Source organism: Astyanax mexicanus, chromosome 9 (assembly GCF_023375975.1).
Source record: "Astyanax mexicanus isolate ESR-SI-001 chromosome 9, AstMex3_surface, whole genome shotgun sequence".
Classification (NCBI taxonomy): Eukaryota; Metazoa; Chordata; class Actinopteri; order Characiformes; family Acestrorhamphidae; genus Astyanax; species Astyanax mexicanus.
The window spans coordinates 5,947,501-5,967,192 of NC_064416.1; the positions used below are offsets into that span (position 1 = coordinate 5,947,501).

General features: G+C 37.4%; 1 protein-coding gene and 1 long non-coding RNA gene across 5 annotated transcripts in view; both read right to left on the reverse strand.

The window, feature by feature from the left end:
- Nucleotides 1-5,827, reverse strand: part of LOC125804538 (uncharacterized) — a 51,958-nt gene extending 46,131 nt beyond the window's left edge. The window contains exon 1 of the long non-coding RNA XR_007440644.1: nucleotides 4,889-5,827. This is a non-coding gene — a long non-coding RNA (uncharacterized LOC125804538). The remainder of the gene's footprint in view (nucleotides 1-4,888) is intronic.
- The window catches only part of fam168a (family with sequence similarity 168 member A), a 53,930-nt gene extending 40,079 nt beyond the window's left edge, over nucleotides 1-13,851 (reverse strand). For 2 of the 4 annotated variants that reach the window (XM_022665973.2, XM_022665972.2), the window contains exon 1: nucleotides 13,640-13,851. The gene's annotated coding sequence lies outside the window, so the exon portion shown is untranslated. The remainder of the gene's footprint in view (nucleotides 1-13,639) is intronic. The other 2 variants (XM_022665975.2, XM_022665971.2) reach the window with 1 other exon arrangement.
- Between the last annotated feature and the right edge of the window lie 5,841 nt (nucleotides 13,852-19,692).

Genomic DNA, 19,692 nt, shown 5'->3' on the forward strand with positions numbered 1-19,692 from the left:
TGTACATAGTGTGCATCAATACGCAAAGTAGTACATTTACAATATACTTCAACTGTATTTAACATTTAAAAACATACTTAAATCTACTTACAAGTTATACGGAAAAGTCACTCAAAAGCACAACCTAATGCTTTTATGTTGTATTTAAATAAAGCCTAATTACAATTGAAATATACTCTAGTTGTTCTAAAATAGTACATTTAGTATGTATTTTAAGTATGTACTCATTATAATGCCACAACTATGTACTTTTCCATGTTAAGTACACTTTAAAAAAATATACCTAAATATACTTTTCTTTTTCAAGGGCTACAATTCCCTTTAAGAGCCAGAGCTCTGACCTGTGTTGACAATTGACTGCTGACTTCTGTCTAGGTTGTATTCAGTGATTGGTGCACTTGTGTTTTCCGTTGCCAAGATAGCAATACGCACATTGGTAGAGATCATGACATGCATCATGACATGCAATGCACAGGGTGTAAGGTAGGGCCCTAAGAATGATGTGGGAAACATTTGGTCATATTTTTTGGAACTACACATTAGAAAGTAGTGTTTAATGCATGTGTAATATGCACATAGAATGGCATAATACACTGCCTGGCCAACAGTGGCCACCAAAAAGGTCATACACTCTAATATTTAGTTGGATCGCCTTTATCTTTGATTGCTTTACTCATTCACTGTGGCATGGTTTCATTAAGCTTCTGCAATGTCACAAGATTTATTTAATCGTTAATTGTTGCTGGATTAATTTTTCACCAAGATCTTGCAGCAGCATTGATGATGGTAGAGTCTGACCACTGCACAAAGCCTCTCTTCTCCATCCAGCACATCCCAAAGATTCTCAATGAGGTTAAGATCTGGACTCTGTGGTGAAATCTCTCTCAATCCATGTGTGAAATTGATGATCCCAGAACTCTTTCACAATTCCAGCTCCATTAATCTTGGAATTGTCATCTTGGAATATGGCCGTGATCATCAGGGAAGAGAAAATAAATCCATTGAATTAATAACCTGGTCTATATTCAGTATATTCAGGTAGAGTCAGCTGACCTCATTCTTTCAGCACATACTGTTGCTGAACCTAAACCTGCAGAACAACTGCAGCAGCATCAACCAACCCCACATCATTTGATCTCTTTCTCTCTTTTCTCTCTCCACCTCCTTCCACTGGGGATGGTGCATAAAGAGTAGTCCCTGTTTATAGAGAGAGAGAGAGAGAGAGAGAGAGAGAGAGAGAGAGAGAGAGAGAGAGAGAGAGAGAGAGAGAGAGAGAAGGAGAGAGAGAGAGGGCGAGAGAGGACGAGAGACACTGGGAGGCTGAATTATGTATGGTGATGGTGAGGAGTTTAAAGAGATGCTCTGTGTGAGAGACAGAGCACCACTGCACTGACACTAGCACCCTGTGTGTGTGTGTGTGTGTGTGTGTGTGTGTGTGTGTGTGTGTGTGTGTGTGTGTGTGCTGTGGAGACAAAACGAGTGATGCTGAGCTGCAGCTGTGAGAACAGAGCACACAGTGGGACACAGACAAGCTAACCTACACACACTACAGAGAGAGAGAGAGACAGAGAGAGAGAGAGAGAGAGAGACAGACAGACAGACAGACAGAACGACAGACATACAGACAGAGAGAGACTACTCATCAATACCTGTTATTAGAAACACCTTCTCATTCAATGTTTTAATTTTCAGGTTTCTGAGGCTGGTAACTCTAATTAACTTATTCTATACAACAGATGAAAGGGACGATCCTGATGAGAGCCAGTTTCATCATAACATTTTTGATGGTCTTTACAGTCTCTGCACTTGAGGATACTTTCAAAGTTCTTGAAAGGTTTTAAATTGATAGATCTTCATTTCTTAAAGTCTTTTTTTTCTTTATTTAGTTGAGTAGTTCTTGCTTCTTATAATATGGATTAGAACACTATTTAAATAGAGCTGTTCACTTCAGCACAGCTGTTAACTGAGAGTCATTCCAGGTGACTCTAGCTGCTCATCCATCACCCTTCCAGTGAGATCCATGATCACCCACCTGTCTCACCTCTCGCTACACTGTGATTTTTACTGCCTGTAAACTCACTGCTCTATAATACACCACCCTTCACCTCCAAAACACCACCATCTGTCTCACTCTCTCTCTCACACACTGTAGGTGTTTCTAATAAAGTGGCCACAGTGAGTGGAAGCACAAGGTTGAGTAGGTGTTTCTAATAATGTGGCCAGTACAAGACTGAATAGGTGTTTCTAAAAAAGTGCCCAGTATGAGGTTGAGTAGGTGTTTCTAATAAAGTGGCCACAGTGAGTGGAAGCACAAGGTTGGGTAGGTGTTTCTAATAAAGTGGCCAGTTCAAGGTTAAGTAGGTGTTTCTAATAAAGTGGCCAGTACACGTTTAAATAGGTGTTTCTAATAAAGTGGCCAGTACAAGGTTAAGTAGGTGTTTCTAATAAAGTGGCCAGTACACGTTTAAATAGGTGTTTCTAATAAAGTGGCCAGTACACGTTTAAATAGGTGTTTCTAATAAAGTGGCCAGTACACGTTTAAATAGGTGTTTCTAATAAAGTGGCTAGTACAAGGTTAAGTAGGTGTTTCTAATAAAGTGGTCAGTACACGTTTAAGCAGGTGTTTCTAATAAAGTGGCCAGTTCAAGGTTGGATAGGTGTTTCTAATAAAGTGGCCAGTTCAAGGTTGAATAGGTGTTTCTAATAAAGCGGCCAGCTACCATGTGCTTCTTCCGAGTCACATGAGGTGAACCATGAAAAATCTCTCTCTCTCACACACATACACACACACACACACATACACACACACACACATCTGATGTTATGTGACTCAGGATGTGGGTTCATATATGTCCCATATGTATTATATAAGCAGCCTTTTGTTGGCAGGTAACTCCTGCTTTGTTCTGCAATGTCCTGAAAATGCCCTAACACACACACACACACACACACACACACACAGAGTTAATTAACCCACTCGAAACAACAGAAACATAATACACAGGCACAAAGCAGGACCTGAGTGAAAGCAGGGAGCGAGAGGGGGCGTGTCCCTGTGTAAATCCATTGTTTTAAGTGGTCAGTGAGGGCTTTTCTCTCAGCTTCTAAAAAGGCCTATTCTGCCTGTATTCCTGCCTTTCAGTCCAGCAGCACGTCCGTTTCTATGGGCCATTATCATCTGAACAATCATACAAAAACCAACATGGGAGCGCTGAGATGCAGCCAGGAGAGCACCCCACCCCCCGGACCATTCTACTGACCCACTGCTGCCCACCGTTAACCCCTTAAACCCTACAGGGGTAAAGGGTCTGTTGGCGGGCCCACATTTACACGCTTATCTCGTTTACATTAGTTATAACAAAGGAGTTGAAATGCTCGACATTCATTACTCTGTAATACTGTAGATACTAGGGTTTAAAATACTTCTATACAAGTAGAATAAATATTAACTCTAGCTTTTTACTCTTTAAGTAAAAGTGTTTAAAAAAGTACTGGTTTAAAAACTACTTAAGGTATAAAAGTAAAAGTAATGTATGGAGAAAAAAATAAAAGACATTAAGAACAAAAGCTTAGGCCACGCCCACAGAGTCCTATAGTGCACTACCCCACACACACAAAAAACACATTTTTCTAAAAGATATAATGACTGTTTGGGTTGCAATAGGTATAATATTTATTTATTCTGTTGTTTTTGGAGTGATAGAGAAAAGCAGAGAGCAAGTTACCGTAAGCTACACCCAGGGTTGCCAGGTCAAACATAAAAATACAGCCCACCATCTGTTCCTCCTCCCAAAAGTTAGTTGACTAGACAACATATAGATATAACATATACATATAGAATATAATAGAAAATGTTACTTTATTTTAGTAATTCAGTTCAAAATGTGAAACTCATATAAATGTATTACACACAGAGTGATATATTTTAAGCCTTTATTTCTTTTATTGCTAATTATGCAGATTTCATTTTCCAGCAGGACTTGAAACACTGCCCACACTGCCAAAAGTACCAGTTGGTCTTATATAATACTCAAATTTTTCATTGGCTGGAAGCTATAACCATTTTTAGCTGAATATTTTTACAGAATAATGAGCAAATTACAGCAACCAAAGTAATCAAAGTAGACACAAACAGTGTTGAAGGGTTGATTAAATGGCAGAAAACGCTGCTTATATATGTCCTAACTTAGCTTTAATCATATTATTATTATTATTATTATTATTATTATTATTATGTCTTTTTAATACATTGTGAATATACAATATACAATATAAAGTGCAAACAACTGCAAATTGAAAGAGTGTACGAGTGATACTGGTGCTTTTCTCAAATCGTTCAGCCCTGATTGTGTTAGAAAAGTGTGTTTTGTTCCAGGAGAAACGGAGAAAAGCTAGAAATGCTACAGAAGGAACAGGTCTGACCCTCGTTGCCCTTTATCTTAGCAACGGCTTCTCATTAGCAGCCCTGGATCAGCCGTACTTTCACACAGGCAGCTGGTGGACATGCTAATTCTGGCTCTTACACAGCCCACCTACCAGTAGGACCCAGCAACAATCTGTACGCTTACGCGTGAATGTGTTTGTGTGTGTGTGCTGTATGTGTGTATTGCCTCAGGGCCTTAGTGTAGTACACCAATCGTTCCTGCAGTGAAATAACGCCCACTCCTGAGAGTAAACACACACACACACACACACACAATATACACACACAGTGTTCCCCCGAGACACTGCACACACTCTATAAGCTGTAGTGTGGCGCTACTGAGCTCAGATCACTATTTACACTCAACACACAAATATATATATATATATATATATATATATATATATATTTCATGTTCATTTAAAAGGACTAATATACAGGGGCTGGACAATGAAACTGAAACACCTGTCGTCATTTTAGTGTGGGATGTTTCATGGCTAAATTGGAGCAGCCTGGTGGTCAGTCTTCATTAATTGCACATTGCACCAGTAAGAGCAGAGTGTGAAGGTTCAATTAGCAGGGTAAGAGCACAGTTCTGCTCTAAATATTGCAATGCACACAATATTACGGGTGACATACCAGAGTTCAAAAGAGGACAAATTGTTGGTGCACGTCTTGCTGGAGCATCTGTGACCAAGACAGCAAGTCTTTGTGATGCATCAAGAGCCACGGTATCCAGGGTAATGTCAGCATACCACCAAAAAGGACCAACCACATCCAACAGGATTAACTGTGGACGCTGTAAGAGGAAGCTGTCTGAAAGGGATGTTCGGGTGCTAACCCGGATTGTATCCAAAAAACATAAAACCACGGCTGATCAAATCACGACAGAATTCAATGTGCACCTCAACTCTCCTGTTTCCACCAGAACTGTCCGTCACCACAATCAATTATTGTGCTCTGAAACCAGGTGTTTCAGTTTCATTGTCCAACCCCTGTACATGTTTTTATTGTTCTACAGGGTTTAAAGGGTTAACACTTGTGAAGTAAAGAGAAGAAACAGTTCTGTCAGGTCAGAATGACTAAAGCAGTGGGGCAGATTTCTTTACAGCAGAAAGAAAAGAAAGAAAGTGATTCTGAGCGTCTGCCCACACACAATCCAAAAATACCCCCAGCCACGCCGCGCTCCAGTCTCTGGCCTGCGAGGCTGATGTTTAGCGCACCAGCATTCCCCACAATAAACATCTTACAGAGCCTGACTGGAGTCACAGATTTTACGACAGAGAGAGAAAGAGAGAGAGAGAGAGAGAGAGAGAGAGAAAGAGAGAGAGTGATAGAGAACTCAGCACATCCTTGATGACCTCCAGTGACAAGGTGTAAACTTCTCCATATCACTGACAATTAGCTAAAGCAGCCCAGCAGACTGTTCACACTGATGCACCAAACCCAGAATAAGTATGACACACATGCTAACCTTGCTCAGTGCTAACTTGCTAACACTAAATAAAACTGGTTTATGTACAGTACAGGCCAAAAGTTTGGACACCTTCTCTTTTTCAGTGTGTTTTCTTTATTTTCATGACTATTTACATTGTAGATTCTCACTTAAGCATCAAAACTATGAATGAACACATGTGGAGTTTTATGTACTTAACAAAAAATGAGCTGAACCTCCACAGTCACCGGACCTGAACCCAATCCAGATGGTTTGGGGTGAGCTGGAGCACAGAGTGAAGAAGGCAAAGAGCCAACAAGTGCTAATAAACACCTCTGGGAACTCCTTCAAGACTGTTGGAAAACTTTTCATTTCAGGTGACCACCTCTTAATGAAGCTCATTGAGAGAATGATGCCAAGAGTGTGCAAAGCAGTAATCAGAGCAAAGGGTGGCTATTTTGAAGAAACTAGAATATAAAACATGTTTTCAGTTATTTCACCTTTTTTGTTAAGTACATAAAACTCCACATGTGTTCATTCATAGTTTTGATGCTTCAGTGAGAATCTACAATGTAAATAGTCATGAAAAAAAAGAAACACATTGAAAAAGAGAAGAAGGTGTGTCCAAACTTTTGGCCTGTACTGTATGTGTTTTTGGCCGGTCAACATTAAAGCAATAACCAGCGCATTTTAATCTGATATATTAGCCAAATAATTTACTGCTATAAACAAACGCAGTCTCTGCTGCTCCATGCTGTTTACACACTGAGCGCAGTCTGTGCTGTGTTCACTGCTCACAGCTGTGCTGCACGTCCCATTGAAAGCAATTGCCATTGATGGCCAAAGAGTCTAAAAGCGGAGAGGGTGCGCATTTCTAGCGCAGAAAAACGGGCCAAAGAGTCTAAAAGCGGAGAGGGTGTTCAGTTGTAGCGCAGAAAAACGGGCCAAAGAGTCTAAAAGCGGAGAGAGTGCGCATTTCTAGCGCAGAAAAACGGGGCAAAGAGTCTAAAAGTTGCCGTAATTAAGGAGTTTAATATTAAGAGACATCATGAAATTAAACATCAATTTGAAAAATCTTAGTTTACACAACACTGTCAAAGATAAAGATAGTAAGTCAAGCAAAATGGTGTGAAAATGAAATAATCAGGAAAATGTATTATTTAAAGTGGTATATTTCATTATTTGTTTTATTACAGAGTCTGTGGCCCGTGACTTCAAATATATTTCTCCTTCTGGCCCCCAACAAAACAAGTTTGGACACCCCTGAAACAGAGGGTGAAAAAGCATAAAAAAATTGTTCATACTTCTCAAATTTGGATTTAATTGTATTAAACATATAAACTACTATTATTTTAATAAAAAAATACTAACTCCTAGTCGATCAGTTTCAATTGCAAATATGTACAGATGCGTCTGAATTATAAATACTATATGCTTAATAAATTAATAATACGTAAAGACATAAAACGTCTATGGGTTAAACCATAAAATATTTACCTAAATCACACAAAGATCCTCAGACTCCCTGAGCTTCCCCGAGACATCTGTCCTGCTTCAGCCAATCAGAATAACCCAAACACACAATCCCATCTCATCACACACCGAGGAGAAAACCAACAGCAGCGTCTAACAGGGTTTACACTGCAGCCGGGGGGCAGAATCCCCCAGCATCCTCTGCTCTCGCTTATCTGGGGAAACCAACACACCCTCAGGGTGCACGACTGTGTGTGTGTGTGTGTGTGTGTGTTGTATACGTCTGCAGGGAGAATGTTTGCTGTAACTGAATAAATGGGCAGAATTTCACGTCCCTCCTCAGTGCAGTTCTGCTTAATTACAGGGACTACTTACCTTATTATCCTATGTATATAACTGTGTTATATATTTTCCCTATATTTTTCACATTTCGTTTATGATTGATATTAAATTTACAATCTTTTGGACACTTTATTATCTGAATATATTTATTTATATATTTATATTTATTACATTACCTTAAATTCAGTATTTTTTCATCATTTTAAAATGATCTGTATTGTAGATTAATACTAAAAACACCGAAACAATAAAAAAAAAAACATGGAATTATTTAGTTAAAAAAGTGTTAAACCAGAATATGTTTTATATTTTAGATTAGATTTTAGATTAAAGTAGTTTTGCACATCTCGGCTGGATTTTCTCAGTCAGCTTTATGAGGTAGAGTCACCTGAAATTCAGGCTTTCAGTTAACAGCTGTGCTGAACTCATCAAGAGTTAATTACTTGTAAAGTAGTGAAGAGGTAGAGTTACAGGTATACAGTGAATAGTGAATATTTGAGTAATGTTCTAATCCAGATTATGAGAAGCAAGAAATACTCAACTTTAAAAGTATCATCAAGTGCATGATGAAACTGGCTCTCATCAGGACTGCCTAGGAAATGAAGAGCAAGAGTTTCCTCTGTTGTACAGGATAAGTTAGTCAGAGTTGCCAGCCTCAGAAACCACAAGTTAACAGCACTACAAATAAGAGCATCTAAATGCTTCTTCACAGAGTATTTTGGTTTGTTTAACACTTTTAAGTTACTACATGATTCCTTATGTGTTCCTTCATAGTCTGATAGATCACTTCACTATTCATTTATAATGTAGTATGAATGAGAAGATGTGTCCAAACGTTTGACAGGTACTGTAAATGGTGATATAAGCCCTTAAAAACATGCTACCATTTTAACATGCTAGTTTAATTATAAGCTTATATATAAGCCTCATTAGCACTTCCCCAGTGCTTATTATAAGAGGAATGCTATACGATTATTAGATACACCACTAGGTAGACCACACTGCTACTGGTACACACACACACACACACACACACACACACACATACATACATACATACATACATACATAAAGAAAGAAAGAACATACAGGGAACAAGAACTGCAGAGTGTATACACAGAGCTGGACACAGCCAGGGTCATACAGTCAAAACAGACCTGAGATATAAATCAAACAAATGTACACACACACACACCCCCAGATGTTTTACTTACATTTACAAGCATTTCTCAGCACTAACGATGAATCACAGCCCAAAAAAAACAAAAGAAATAAAACGTTTGCAGTTTTAGGAAAAACCCAGCTGACCTTTAACTGACCTCTCTATTTCAAATCCACATCCTAATCTATAAACAGCTCTGGAAAAATTAAGAGACCACTTCAGTTTCTGAATCAGTTTGTCTGGTTTTGCTATTTATAGGTTTATGTTTGAGTAAAATGAACATTGTTGTTTTATTCTATAAACTACAGACAACATTTCTCCCAAATTCCAAATAAAAATATTCATTTAGAGCATTTATTAGCAGAAAATGAGAAATGGCTGAAATAACAAAAAAGATGCAGAGCTTTCAGACCTCAAATGATACAAAGAAAACAAGTTCATATTCATAAAGTTTTAAGAGTTCAGAAATCAATATTAGGTGGAATAACCCTGGTTTATAATCACAGTTTTTATGCATCTTGGCATCATGTTCTCCTCCACCAGTCTTACACACTGCTTTTGGATAACTTTATGCTGCTTTACTCCTGGTGCAAAAATTCAAGCAGTTCAGTTTGGTTTGATGGTTTGTGATCATCCATCTTCCTCTTGATTATATTCCAGATGTTTTCAATTTGGGAAAAATCAATAAAACGTATTATTTTGAAGTGGTCTAATTTTTTTTGCAGAGCTGTATATTGTTTATATCCTAAAACAAGTATCGCCACAATTACAGGACTTTTTTTAACAGTAAAATAGCAATATATATATATATATATATATATATATATATATATATATATATATATATATATATATATATATATATATATATATATATATATATATATATATATATATATATATATATATGAGCCGATATATTATAAATGATCCAAAATCTATAAAATATATATGTACATTTACACAAACAAAAAAATCATAAGAAGGGGTGGCGATATGGCCCTAAAACAATATCACGATATTTTATGGTATTTTCGCGATAACGATATTCTTGGCGGCATGACAAAACACTTAAGCACAAAAATTATTTCAAGAATACAGCTACTGCAACAAAGTGAAAATAAAATTGTATTATTGCATTCGATATGATGTGATTTGGCACACCCCTAACTGAGATATAAAAAAATACAAGAATTTAATGGGATTTGTAAAAGAAGCCAATAATCCAGAATGTCATGATACTAATAATAATGCAAAATATATATATATATAAGTAAAATAAATGATACTGGACAGATATAATCTGTCTCTAGTACATATAGAATGGGAAATGAGAACAGTGTGAATTTTTCTTTTCCTAAAAACAGCAAAAAAGTGGTACCATAATGTGATGGGTGGGTGATATGACACGATATATTTCAGGGTACAATATCGTTCATAATATTTAAAAATGTTGGCAATATTATTAAATACGATATGATATGGCACACTCCTAATCACAAGCTTCACAAACATCGACAACACACACAATCAGGACAATACCGCCTCCTGCTCTAGACCTCTACCGGCTTCTGCGTGCCACAAAACGCTGCAGAGAGCAGAACAGACTGAATCAATGAAAACAAAAGAACTATTTCTGTCTCATCTTGGCACAGACCCCTCTCTCCCCTCTCTCTCAGCAGCGTCGACATATTATTATTATTATTTTTATTATTACTATTTATCCACACAAACTGGAAGCTGCAGCCCAAACCCCCAAACCCCCAAATCCCCACCTCAGTGGAGAACCTACAGCACAGCGCTGAGGGCTTCTAATCTCCCCCAGAGTGACAGTGGCTGGGCTGTGATGAGACCCAGCATGAAATACTAACTCAAACTGTGGCAGAAACAAAAGCTGCTGAGCTTTCAGCACAGCACAGGCTGGAGAGGAGGCCCTCCAGCCTACACGCCATGTTCAGCAACCCTGAGCTCTCGCTAACTGCCACACCGCATGAGGATCTGGGGCTGGGGGAATCTGGTGGGTCTTCATGATCATCATATTCTAGCTAGCTAAGATGCTAGGGTAACTCCATACCAAAAACATCATGGTTTGGGTGCCATGGTTTAAGCACCATCAACCAACAACTAAGCCTCTTAATCCCTCTTTCTTTCTTAACTTCCCTCTCTCTTTCTTTTCCTGGACAAAATGAAGATCTGGTAAAGTGGGGCATCTTTCTTGAGTATCTCATTGCCTCAAACATTTATAGCATTTCCATACAGTACAGGCCAAAAGTGTTTACCTCTCTCTCTTTCTTTCCTAGACAGAATGAAGATCTGGTCTTGGTGGTGAGTCATCATCATATTTAGTTTTATATATAAACAAAAAAAAATGGACACCCTTTTGGGATGCTATGCTTGGTTTGCCCAGTGGAGCTTGGTGTATAAAGTGGATGGGAGCCTCAAATTCATATATCCATATATCCATATATTCATATATCACTCATATATCCATGCAATACCAATTCCAAACATCCTGGTGGTGGGTCTTCATGATCATATTTGGTTATATGTAAAAATCCATGCAATTCCATACAGCTTACAGATAAGGCGGCTAATATAGCTTGGATGTCATGGTTTGAGAATCACCAATCAAGGACCAACCAACCAACACACCAACGAACCAAAAACTCTCTCCTTTTTTCTTTTCTTTGCTCTATCACTTTCTATCTCTTTTCTTCTGGTCAGATTGAAGATCTGGCATTTTGGAATACTATGTTTGGTTGGCGCAGTGAAGTGAGGCATTATTAGCATAGTGGATGGAGTGAATGAGTTAAGGAGGGCATCCTCTTTGGGTATCTCAAATCCTCATATATCCATGAAATAGCAACTTCATACATCATATATATTCGAAGACTGATTTAGCAAGCTAAGTAAGGGTAAGCAAGATAGCTACGGGTTTTATAACTCATGGCTTGGGTACCATGGTTTGAGGAGCACCAACCAACAACTAAAGCCTCTCTTATTCTCTCTTTTTTATTTTTCCTGGACAGAATGAGGATCTGGTCCTGGTGGTGGGTCTTTATGGTCATGTTTGGTTATATAAAAAAAGCTGGGCACCATTTTGGGATGCTATGCTTGCTATGCCCAATGGTGTGGAGCATTATTAGCATGGTGTATGGATGGAGTGCATGGGTGCCTCACATCCTTATAGATAGTATAGGCTAGGCTAATATGGCTAACTAGCTAGCTCGCTAGCAGGCTAGAAAGCAATACCCAAGAATGCTAACTAGTTAGGATGCTAGGGTAACTATGTGTTTCATAACACACCTTCCCTCCAGCCTACAGTACGTACCATGGCTTTGGATGCCATGGATTGAGGAGCCCCAAACTACCCAAGCACTAACCAATGATCCAGCCTCTCTCTCTTTCTTTCTCTCTCTTGCTTTCTTTCCCACCACCTCTCTCTCTTTCTCCTGGCCCGAATGGAGATCTGGACCTGGTGGTGGGTCTTCATGATCATATCTGGTTATACATAGAAAAGCTGGTCACATTAAAAGCCTGTCTGACACCATTTTGGGATGCTATTCTTGGTTTGCCCAATGGATTGTGGCATTATGTATCCCTTATATATCCATAAAATAGCAATTCCATACATCCTGTAGATTAGCTAGTCGCACAAGTTTATAGCTAAACAATGATAAGCAATAATGATGCTAGCTAGCTAAGATGCTACTGTAGCTATATATGTGTTTCATAACTCACCTTGCCTCCATGCCTACTGTACCTACCATGGCTTTGGATGCCATGGATTGAGGAGCACCAACCAACCACCAAACACCAACCAACAAACCAGCATCTCTCTTTCTCTCTCTTGCTTTATTTCCCTCCATCTCTCTCTCTTTCTCCTGTATAGAATGAAGATCTAGACCTGGTGTTGGTTCTTTATGATCATTTTAGGTTATATATAGAAAAGCTGGTCACATTCAAAGCCTGTCCGACACCATTTTGGGATGCTATTCTTGGTTTGCCCAATGGATTGTGGCATTATGTATCCCTTATATATCCATAAAATAGCAATTCCATACATCCTGTAGATTAGCTAGTCGCACAAGTTTATAGCTAAACAATGATAAGCAATAATGATGCTAGCTAGCTAAGATGCTACTGTAGCTATATATGTGTTTCATAACTCACCTTGCCTTCATGCCTACTGTACCTACCATGGCTTTGGATGCCATGGATTGAGGAGCACCAACCAACCACCAAACACCAACCAACAAACCAGCATCTCTCTTTCTCTCTCTTGCTTTATTTCCCTCCATCTCTCTCTCTTTCTCCTGTATAGAATGAAGATCTGGACCTGGTGTTGGTTCTTTATGATCATTTTAGGTTATATATAGAAAAGCTGGTCACATTCAAAGCCTGTCCGACACCATTTTGGGATGCTATTCTTGGTTTGCCCAATGGAGTGTGGCATTATGTATCCCTTATATATCCATAAAATAGCAATTCCATACATCCTGTAGATTAGCTAGTCGCACAAGTTTATAGCTAAACAATGATAAGCAATAATGATGCTAGCTAGCTAAGATGCTACTGTAGCTATATATGTGTTTCATAACTCACCTTGCCTCCATGCCTACTGTACCTACCATGGCTTTGGATGCCATGGATTGAGGAGCACCAACCAACCACCAAGCACCAACCAACAAACCAGCCTCTCTCTTTCTCTCTTTCTCCTGGATGGACAGCTGGAAAGGGAGGGTTCATGCAAAGAAAGAAAGCTGGAAAAAGTGAAAACAGCAGCGTGGAGGTTAAAACTCACCAGTTTGGGCAGATCCTGGGTGTTTAGATGCCTCTGGTTTCTTTGTAGCTCCGGGTCTGAAGGCTTTATGTAGCTGTAGATCCGGCAGTCTGACTGCTGCTGCTGCTGCTGCTCTTTCCTTTTTTACGCAGGCAGGATGAAAATACAAGAGAGAGAGAGAGAGAGAGAGAGAGAGAGAGAGAGAGAGAGAGAGAGAGAGAGGGAGAGAGTGGGGGATGGGGCAGATACCGAGGGGTGGGAGGGTGCTAGGGGGGCACAAAAGAAGGAAAGAGAGAGAGAGAGAGGGAGGGAGGGAGGGAGGAGGAGGAGTGAGTGAATGTATGCGTATTTGACGCACCGCAACACCAGTAGCTCCAAAAAAAACAGAGCCAGCAGCGTCCAATCAGGAGCGAGGGGCGGGACTCACACTGCAGGGGTCTTAAAGGACTACAAATCCCAGAATGCTGCAAAGCCTGGCTGAGCGTTTACTGAGATTTATTTCCAACTCTAATCGCTAGGAGGCGCTATAATTTATATTTTAGGACATATTTTCTTTGATCAACAGACGCACTCTAGCGGTTGAAGGGTGGAAATACATATTTAAATAATAAATGTTTAAGTCATATTAAAATGCAAATGGTTTCATTATTTAATCAGTCAATCAATCAATTAATCAATTAATGAATCAATCATTCAACATTTATTTTAGCTCGGGAGTACATTGAGCACCTTCATTCGCAATTATAGTATAAAACTGATTTAAAATATTACATAAGAAAAAAAGAATAAAATAAAGGAAAAAAATAAATAAATATATTTAATATAGATTAATAAAAATATATACATATAAAAAAGAGTGAAATATAAAAAACACTTAAAAATGAACTCACAAAAATTTAAGAATTCATAAAATTAAGATAAAATACAGAACAAATAAAAATAGTAAAAAGTAAATGATGAAATAAACTAAGAAGAGTAATTTATTTTAACTCAGGAGTACATTAGTACATTGAGGGTGACCCTCATTTACAATTACAATATAAAACTGATTTAAAACATTAGATAAGAAATTAGAAATAATAAAAAAAATTCTAAATATAATAAATACACAGTTTGAATAAATATATTTATTCTAGATAAATTAAATGTATAAACATATAATATACAAGAGGGTAACCTAAATAAAATGACCCCTAAAAAAAAAAGAAAACAAAAAAGTAAAGAAATTATAAAATTTAAAATAAAGAAAAAAAAAATAATAATAGCAAAAAAGTAAATGATAAAATCAAATGATAAGAGTTAGAAAAGAGAAACAGCAAATAAACAATAGTGAACTTAGATCCTAAGAAAATAAATAAATAAATAAATAAATAAATAGAAAGAATAATAAAAAATTGAAATGATAAGAAAAAGAATAAACCCAGTTAAACTAGTTAAAATAGTTACAGGCTTTCTGATGGTGATTAGACATTTAAAGAATAAACAATAAAAAATAAAAAAATATAATAATATTAATTTACCAGTACCAGATGCAGCAAAACAACCTCCAACATATTTTACTGTATTTACTATTTTTCTTTTCATGCCATATTTGGCCTATTTCCATATATTTTGATAGACAGTTCACACTGACACTGATGCACCCTGAGCCTGCAGGACAGCTAGAATTTCTTTTGAACTAGATTGTGGCTGATTATGCCCTATTTACACAATGCTGTATTGCTATGTTTTACAATTGTTGTTCATTTTTTGAGAAAATATGTACAAAAGTGGCAAAATGTTCGACCATGACTGTAGTATAATAATCCTTTATTATCGTAAGAAGTCAGGAAAAAAGATCAAAAATATAAATCTAAAAAACTGTCATATTCAAAGAAAATGTTTGAGAAAGATCAGATGTACTGCTTTAAATGTCCACACCTTTAAAAGAGTGTATAGTATACATATTATTATTATTATTATTATTATTATTATTATTATTATTATTATTATTATTATTAATATTTTTATTATTAATAATATTATTATTATTATTATTATTATTATTATTATTATTATTATTATTATTATTATTATTATTATTATTTTATTAGACAACTTAGGAATACAAGACTGCTAATTTTTGTACTGGCTGGACCGGATGTAAAATGCATACAGATACATTTACGTGAGCTGATGACCCTGGACCCTCTAATGTTCAACAACATATATTTGCAACCATTGCTATAATTAAAAGAGACATTAGAATGTCTATCATAAAGGAGTTTCTTTCTCACTTTCCTTCAGAACAGAACTTTCTGGGGCTGCAGTTTGATATAGGAAGCACTGCACCACCATCTAGTGGGTAAAACCCTCAAACACACACTGTGTCCGTATAAAAGCATGGTTTATAAGCTTAAAAAACAATAACTTGATTAAATGTAGTAAAGAAAAATGTCCAGAAGCAGGAAAGTGTCTGATACAATCAGGTTAAATATAACAGACTGCACTGTACAGTAATCTTTAATAATATATTTTATGGTTCAGATAGTGTCTGTAATGATAGGTGTGTAACAGTGTATCAGGAACTGCATATTTGTATCAGTGTGTCTGTAACAGTGTGTCTGTAATTCAAATCAGTTTAATTCACTTATATAACACTTTTTTACAACAGAAGTAGTCACAAAGCAGTTTTACAGAGAAAAAAATGTGGATAAAAATGTGGATAACATGTGGATAAAAAATGGGCACAAAACGGATAATGGAGAGCTATATCTAATGTAGAAACGTCTTCTGAGTGTGAGTAGCATATACAGTTGCAAGAAAAGTATGTGAACTCTTTGGGATTATACTTGGATTTCTGCATAAATTGTTCATTAAAAGTCACAACAATAGACAAACACAGTCTGCTTAAACTAATACCACACTAAATATATGTATATATATATTTATGTTTGCATGGTTTTATTGAACACAACATGTTAACATTCACAGTGAGGGGAAAGTATGTGAATCTTTGGATTTAATAACTGGTTGATCCTCATTTAGCAGCAAAAACCTCAACCAATCATTTCCTGTAGCTGCAGATCAGACCTGCAGAACAGTCAGAAGGAATTTTGGATCATTCCTCTTCAATAAACTGTTTCAGGATATCTGGTGTGAATCTCTCTCTTGAGGTCATGATGCCACAGAGCATCTCAGTTGGGTTCAGGAGGTCAGGACTCTCCAGAAGGCTCAGTATTTTCTTCTGTTGAAGTCGTTCGGTTGTTGATTTACTTCTATGTTTTGGGTCGTTGTCCTGTTGCATCATCCATCCTCTGTTGAGCTTCAGTTGAGGAACAGATGGTCTTAAGTTTTCCTGCAAAATGTCTTGGTTAACTTGGGAATTAATTTTTCCATTGATGACGGCAATCCGTCCAGACCCTGAGGCAGCAAAGCAGCCCCAAACCATGATGCTCCCTCCACCATGTTTCACAGTTGGATGAGGTTTTGATGATGGTGTGCTGTGCCTTTTTTTTTCACACATAGCGTTTTGTGTTCCTTCCAAACAACTCAATTTTGGTTTCATCTGTCCACAGTATATTTAGCCAGTAGTAATGTGGAACATCCAGGTGCTCTTTTGCAAACTTCAAATGTGCAGCAATGTTTTTTTGGACAGCAGTGGCTTCCTCCGTAGTGTCCTCCCATGAACTCAATTCTTGTTTAATGTTTCCTTATTGTACGTAGATTGTAACATGTGCCAGAGATTTCTGTAAGTCTTCAGCTGACACTCTAGGATTCTTCCTCACCTCATTGATCATTCTGCGCTGTGCTCTTGCAATCATCTTTACAGGACTTTACCACGCCTAAGGAAAGTAGCAACAGTGCTGAACTTTTGTAGAGCGTCTGTATTACCGTGGACACGTGAACATCAAGGCTTTTAGAGATACTTTTGTTACCCTTTCCAGCTTCATGCAAGTCAACAACTCTTGAACGTAGGTCTTCTAAGAGCTCAAGCAATGCTTCTTAAGAACAACAAACTCTAAACTGGTGTTTGTGTTTTTTAATCCTGGCTCCAATTAGCTTTTAGAAAAGTCATTAGCCTAGAGGTTCACATACTTTTTCCACCCTCACTGTGAATGTTAACATGTTGTATTCAATAAAGCCATGCAAACATATAATTTTTTTGTGTGGTATTAGTTTAAGCAGACTGTGTTTGTCTATTGTTGTGACTTAGATGAAGATCAGAACACATTTAATGACCAACTTATGCAGAAATCCAAGTAATTCCCAAAGATTTCACACACTTTTTCTTGCAGTACCACAGATGTGCCAGTAGAGGGAAACCTGGCTCCACATTGGCGAGAAAGCAGCAGAGCGTGAGGAATGACTCTGAGTGATGCTCGGACACTAAAAGCGATAATATATAAAGAGAGCATATTGAATTATCATTAGCCTGACTGCTAATGCACTACGCTTGGCTACAGTTGTGGCCTATAAGAGTTTATGAAGCTTCTCTATCTCTTTCTCTCTCTCTCTCTCTCTCTCTCTCTCTTTCTCTCTCTCTCTCTCTCTTTATTTCTCTCCCTCTCTCTCTCTCATGTTTGATCTTCCGTGTTCAATCAAATTACGCTGGCGTACGTGAGTCGGTGTCACTGTTTAATCAGTAATGTACATCAGCAGCTGTCTGCATGGCACCTGTTTCGATCCTGATGCTAATAGCTTCTGCCGCGGCGTGCAGCATTAAAGCTACACCAGCCTCACCTCGCCTTCATTTATCACACATTTATGAGCGTGCTCTCGCGCGCCCGCTCTCGCGCCGGCGTTCCCCGCGAGTGTGTGTAATGATCTGTGAAGGAATCTAACTCGACAAGGTGCCACAACTGCTCCTGTCTGATCTGAATTACACTCAGGACAGCTGGCAGAGCGCAGGTTCTCAGGTGAGGGAAGGCGACGAGGCTGCGCTGAAGCAGAGGCGGGCACAGACTGGCACAGGCGGGCACAGTTTCAGCGTTAGGAATACAAGTGTGTGATTTGAGGGTGAATGATGCCAGTTTTGGTGTCCAACTTGTGTCAGTCGTGGCTGATTTTCTTATGCACCCAATGGACGTGAATCAATTACACTGATTTAAAGGAATTTGAATTGATTTAATCAAATATAATGCACCAAATTTATTATAACTAATCATAAACCTTCTCTACATGATAATTGTCCAACTTATCTACGTCGTCCCTGTTTTTTCCACTGTGTCCTTCTGAACAGGCCCCCTAGCTGTGGATATCATAGCCGAGCACTTGGGATTATGGAGGACCAAAACTGAGTAAATAAATAAATAAATAAAAACGTATGTAAATCACTGAATAAAAGTAATATGGTGATTAAAACGGTAAAGAATTTATATTATTTATAATTTTATAATTAATATAAAAATAAATACATATACACACAAATACATATTTTAATATATTTGAATAAATTCTTTATGTTTTTTTCAATTAACAATGTTTAATTTTTCTATTGATTTATTTGGTTATTTATTTACGTAACTATTTATTTCTGCATTCATTTATTTCACAATTTATTTATATCTCTCTGGGCTTGATTGCTAAGCCTGTACATGAAAAACACGCCCCTTCATTATGATAGGACCAAAAGGACAAGGACAAACAGAAATAAATAATTCGGAAAATAAATGAATGCAGAAATAAATAATTTGGGAAATGAATGCAGAAATAAAGTTATTATAATATTATAATATAGTAAATAAATGAATAAAAAAAAGTTAAACAATGTTAATAAAGAAACCCATTAATAAGAAACCAAGATATTTATTTTTATGTTAATTATGATTATTCCTTACCATTTTAATCACCATATTACTTTTATTGAGTAATTTACTAACAATGTTATTTATTTACTTGTTTTAATTTTGGCAGTTTTGGTTCTCCGTATGGGATATCATAATTAGGGATGCACTAGTCTCCCTGTTTCAGCTGCATATAAGAAAAAGTTGCAGGAAAAAGTATGTAAACTCTTTGAGATTATACTTGGATTTCTGCATAAGTTGGTCATTAAATGTCTTCTGATCTTCATCTAAGTCACAACAATAGACAAA